Genomic DNA, 6,000 nt, shown 5'->3' with positions numbered 1-6,000 from the left:
AAGGCATGGGAGAAAATCCGAGAGTGGCCTTGAAGGAGCTAGGAATACCCGGTGCTTATAGGTTTGAGAGCGGCATAGCTCCGCCTACAACACCGGCAAATGATTTCGAGATTCGGCCGGCCATGATCACCTTAATTGAGAGGAGGCAATATAGTGGGGCTAAGAATGAGAGCCCGTTGAACCATCTTAAAGAATTTGAAAAATATTGCAACACCATCAAAGTCAACGGAGTTTCTCAAGAGTTCATACGCCTCAAGTTGTTCCCCTTCTCTCTCATAGGAAGATCCTTAGAGTGGCTAGATAAAGAGGTGAAGCCCAATTCCTTGAGAACATGGGATGATGTTACAAAGGCCTTCTTGTCCCGTTTCTACCCTCAAAAGAAGACGGCGGAGGCAAGAGCCTTGATTCAAGGGTTCAAGCAAAGGCCAAATGAAAGCCTTTACGAAGCATGGGAGAGATACAAAGAGTATCAAAGGGAGTGCCCTCACCACGGAATCCCAACATACCAAGTGGTCCAAATCTTCTATGGCGGTTTAAGTCCCCAAGGCAAGTCATGCCTTGATGGGGGGGCCGGGGGTCCTATCATGAACAAGACCGAAGAAGAAGTGGTGGACATCATTGAGGACGTGGTGACATACTATAGAGATTGGCAAGATGGGGAGAGAGACTCTTCAAGCAAGCAATCTTCATTGTACTCGGTAGACCATCTAAATGCGATCAACAACCTTTCCTCCCAAATGACAAACTTGGGAAAGGAGATGACCGCAATCAAAGCCAAGTTGGAGAGCACTTCTACTTCATCCCAAGCTTCGAATCTTCCCTCCCAATTTAAGGGGAGAGGTACTCCTTCTAACTCTCAACCCCCTCCCTCTTCACATAATATGCCTATGGGTTGTTTGTTTTGTGATGCATGTGGATCGTATGATCATGACTCTAGTAATTGTCCTAATGAATGTGTTGATGAGTTTGATAACAATGAGAGTGAGCATGTGAATTATGTGTCAAATAATAATGCTCAAAGGTTTGATAATCAAAGAGGTCAATGAAATAGGAATTACCAAAACCAAGGCAATTTTGACAACTATAATCAAGGTGGTGGTTATAGAAACCAAGGGAACCAAGGTTCTCGTGGTAGCTATAATAACCAAGGTTATAGTGGCCAATATCAAAGCCAAAATTATGGTAATCAAAACCAAGGTTATGGAAATCACAACCAAGGTAGTGGTAACCATAATCAAGGTGGTGGTAACCATAATCAAGGTTATGGACAAAATCAAAATAGGGGTACTTGGAACAACCAAGGGAAGGGCAATTTTCAAAATAATGCTCAAAGAGGTCCCCCACCTGGATTTGTTCCAAGGACTCAAGGATAAAATTCATATTCCCAACCTTCTTCACCTAGGACCAATTTGGAGGAAATAATTGAGAATCAAACCAAGTTGTTGAACACATACATGGCCGTTAGTGATAAGAAGTTCAATGAAATGATAACCCACAATAAAATGCTTGAAAATCAAATTTTTCAACTTGCTAATGCTTTGAAAGATCATGCAAGCCTTTCTTCTTTACCTTCCCAAGGTCTTGATCCCAAGAAACACGTGAATGCTATTGTTACTAGGAGTGGTAAGGTTCTTGAGGAGAGATTGCCTAGGAAGGGTGAGGATAAGGAGATTCCTAAGAAAGCCTTGGTTGAGAATGAGGGGGATAGGGCATCATTGGATGAGGTTGTGGTTGAGACACCTAGAGAGGTGAGAGTAGAGAAAGAAATTGTGAAACCCAAGCTCCCTTACCCACAAAAATTCATGAGACACAAAGTGGATGAGCAATTTGGGAGATTTATTGATATGCTAAAACAACTTAATCTTTCTCTACCTTTTACCGATGTGATCAACCAAATGCCAAATTATGCCAAATTCCTCAAGGACATTTTTGAGTGGGAAAAGGACTTGTGAGGTTGTGGAAACTATCAATTTGACCGAAAATTGTAGTGCTATCATCATGAACAAAATGCCACCCAAATTGAAAGACCCCGGGAACTTCTCCATCCCTTGTGCCATTAACAAGATGCAAATTGATAATGCCTTATGTGACTTGGGAGCTAGTGTTAGCATAATGCCATATTCGGTTTATCAAAGGCTTGAACTAGGGGAACTCTTACCTTCTAACATTACCTTGAAATTAGCCGATAGGTCAATCAAGTTTCCAAAAGGTAAGGTAGAAGATGTTCCATTGAGGGTTGGGAAGTTTGTGTTCCCGGTGTATTTTATTGTGCTCGAAATGGATGAAGATGCTACCATTCCAATCATTTTAGGTAGACCCTTTCTTGCTACCTCGGGTGCTATGATTGATGTGAGGAGTGCAAAGATTTCCCTTAAGGTAGGAGATGAGGTCATTGAATTTGATTTGAATGAAAGCATGAAATATCCATCTTCTTCTCTAGAAAATTGCATGATGATTGATTCACTTGATCATGTTGTGTCTTCCATGCATGAGCACTTGCTCACCTCTAACGATGCTCTTGAGAATGTTTTGTTGAACAAGGACAAAGTAGGTACACCATGCAAGGAAGTGGCATTCTATGAAGAATTGCTTAATGGAAGCATGGAGGAAGTGGATGAGCAAATGTGCTTGAAAATCTCAAGCCAAGAGGCTTTGCAAGCGGCCACATCAAAGGAAGGTAATGGTGTGCCTATGGTAGAGCTCAAACCTCTACCATCACACCTTAGGTATGAGTTCTTGGGCCCTCATTCCACTTATCCCTTGATAGTTAGTGCATCCTTGAGCGTGAGCCAAGCTCAAGCGTTATGTGGTGTTTTGAGAAAGCACCAAGGTGCTTTGGGGTACACAATTGATGATCTTAAAGGTATAAGCCCCGCCTTGTGCCAACACCATATAACATTTGAGGAAGGCGCCCTTCCTTCTATCGAACGACAAAGAAAACTACATCCCCAAATGGGAAGGTAGTTAAGAAGGAGATCACCAAGCTATTGAATGCGGGAATCATATTCCCCATCTCTAGCTCAAGGTGGGTCTCCCCCGTGCATGTCGTTCCAAAGAAGGGGGGCATGACCGTGGTTGAGAATGAGAAGGGTGAGCTCATTCCAACTAGGACGGTCACGGGTTGACGGATGTGTATAGACTATAGACGTCTAAACACATCCACCAAGAAGGATCACTCCCCTCTTCCATTTATTGATCAAATGCTTGAAAGACTAACAAGGCACAAGTTCTATTGTTTCCTCGATGGATATTCGGGATTCTTCCAAATCCCCATTCACCCCGATGATCAAGAGAAAACTACCTTCAGATGTCCTTATGGGACCTTTGCCTATCGAAGAATGCCCTTTGGGTTATGCAATGCACCCGCTACATTCCAAAGGTGCATGATGAGTATTTTTGGGGATATGTTGGAGGAGGAAATGGAGGTCTTCATGGATGACTTTTCGGTGGGGGGTGTCTCATTTGAGGAGTGCCTTGTGAACCTTGAGAAGTGTTTGGAAAGATATGTTAAGGTCAATCTTGTTTTGAATTGGGAGAAATGCCACTTCATGGTGGAAGAAGGTATAGTGCTTGGGCACAAGATTTCAAATAGAGGCATTGAGGTGGATAAGGCAAAAATAGAAGTTATTGAGAAACTTCCACCTCCGGTGAATGTCAAGGGTGTGAGATCGTTCCTTGGTCATGCGGGTTTCTATAGAAGATTCAGCAAGGATTTTTCACTTATTGCTAAGCCCCTAAATGACCTTCTTCGAAAGGATGTTGAGTTCATTTTTGATGACAAATGCTTGAAGGCATTTGATAAATTGAAGAAGGCCCTTATCTCCACTCCTATTGTTCAAGACCCAAGGTGGGATCTTCCTTTTGAATTGATGTGTGATGCAAGTGATTGGGCTATTGGAGGTGTTTTGGGACAACGTGTAGAAAAGAAGCTTCATGTGATCTATTATATGTCCAAGACACTCAATGGGGCTCAAAAGAACTACACAACAACGGAAAGGAATTTTTAGCAATTGTGCACTCTTTTGAGAAATTTCGTTGTTACTTGTTGGGTTCCAAGACCATAGTCTTCACGGATCACGCGGCCCTCAAGTATCTCTTTGCCAAGAAAGAGTCCAAGCCTAGGTTGATTCGATGGGTGCTTGAATTGCAAACTTTTGAGATTGAGATTAGGGATAAGAAGGGTGCGGAGAATGTTGTGGCGGACCATCTTTCTCGCCTTGAGGGTGATCACATTCATGATGATGGTTCACCAATTGAGGATAGAATGCTTGATGACTTCTTATATGCCATAGAGGTGAAGGAACTCCCATGGTATGCCGACTTGGTGAATTTTCTAGCATGTGGGGAGTTTCCACCCTCTTTCTCAAAGAACCAAAGGAAGAAAATCAAAAGGGAGGCAAGACATTACTTGTGGGATGATCCCATCCTATACAAACGAGGGGTTGATGGCTTACTTAGGCGTTGTGTTCCAAATGAAGAGGTGCCTAGTGTTTTAAGGATGTGCCACTCAGACCCTAGTGGTGGGCATATGGGTGTTTCCAAGACCGCTACCAAGGTTCTTCAATGTGGTTTGTGGTGGCCGCATCTCTTCAAGGACTCATGGGGCTTTGTGAAGTCATGTGACCGATGTCAAAGGGTTGGGAATATCTCCAAGAGGAATGAGATGCCTCAACAACCCATTCTTGAGTTAGAGGTGTTCGATGTTTGGGGGATTGACTTCATGGGACCGTTCCCATCTTCATATGGTGATCAATTCATACTTGTGGTTGTGGACTATGTTTCTAAATGGGTTGAGGCCATTGCCTCCCCTACTAATGACCACAAAGTAGTGTTGAAGTTGTTCAACAAAATCATCTTCCCAAGGTTTGGCGTGCCTAAGGCTGTGATAAGCGATAATGGATCTCATTTTGTTCACAACGCTTTCCAAAAGATGTTGAGGAAACATGGAGTGCATCAACGGTTCGGCCTTCCATATCATCCTCAATCGAATGGCCAAGTCGAGGTCTCCAATCGTCAAATAAAGCTCATTCTTGAGAAGACGGTTGCAAGGAATAGAAAGGATTGGCCGAACAAGTTAGATGATGCTCTATGGGCTTATAGAACGGCTTTTAAGACGCCTATTGGTACCACTCCATATCGCCTTGTGTATGGCAAATCGTGCCATATCCCGGTAGAGCTTGAACATCGTGCCTTATGGGCTATCAAGAAGATAAATTTTGACTTAGCTAGTGCGGGGGAGAAGAGGTGGTTGGATCTTCATGAGCTAGAGGAACTTCGACTTGATGCTTACGATTGTGCTAGCACCTACAAGGCTCGCTCCAAAGAGGTTCATGACAAGTTGATTGTGAAAAAGGAGTTTTGTGTAGGTGACAAAGTCCTCCTCTACAATTCAAGGATGAAGTTGTTTCCCGGAAAGCTCATGTCAAGATGGAGTGGACCATTCTTGGTGAAAGATGTTTTTGATAATGGTGCCGTGGAGATTTCTCCTTTCAACTCCTCATCTTCATTCAAAGTTAATGGTCATCGGCTCAAGAAATACTATGAGGGAGTGTTTGTTGGACTTGTTCACAAAATGATTCTTTTTAAGCCACCTTGAGATGGTGGTGCACGTCGAGCTAGCGACGTTAACCAAAAGCGCTTACGGGAGGCAACCCGGATTCTCATCTCATTTCTTTTTCCTTTCTTTTCTTTTATTTTTCCTTGATTGGTTTTTGATTTTATTTTTGAGTTAGTTTTGTGTTTGTCTTGTAGGTCGCCATTATCATCTCTTGTTGGAAAAAAAAGGGGTTTGAAGAAAAGTTAAGAGTGTTAGGGAGAGGGCTCCTCGAGGGCAAGGAGAGACCTCGGGGGAAATTTCTCCTCTTGAGGCAAATTGAAATGTCATTTCCAGGGACTTCCCGCGGTTGCCCCGCGGTCTCTCCGCGGGCGCGGGAGGTTCTGGAGAGGGCACCTCCTGTTAGAGAGGACGCGGGCCTTAATTCGGCAAAATTTGGAACCCCA

At 43.4% G+C, this 6,000-nt stretch overlaps 1 pseudogene; it reads right to left on the bottom strand.

Annotated features, from left to right (window-relative positions):
- Nucleotides 1–397: 397 nt before the first annotated feature.
- Nucleotides 398–496, bottom strand: LOC145629778 (small nucleolar RNA R71; annotated as a pseudogene).
- Nucleotides 497–6,000: the final 5,504 nt, after the last annotated feature.

Source organism: Chenopodium album, chromosome 4, assembly GCF_948465745.1.
Source record: "Chenopodium album chromosome 4, dcCheAlbu1.1, whole genome shotgun sequence".
Lineage (NCBI taxonomy): Eukaryota > Viridiplantae > Streptophyta > Magnoliopsida > Caryophyllales > Amaranthaceae > Chenopodium > Chenopodium album.
Note: the sequence above shows the minus strand (reverse complement) of the source record. Positions and strands in the feature narration are given on the sequence as shown.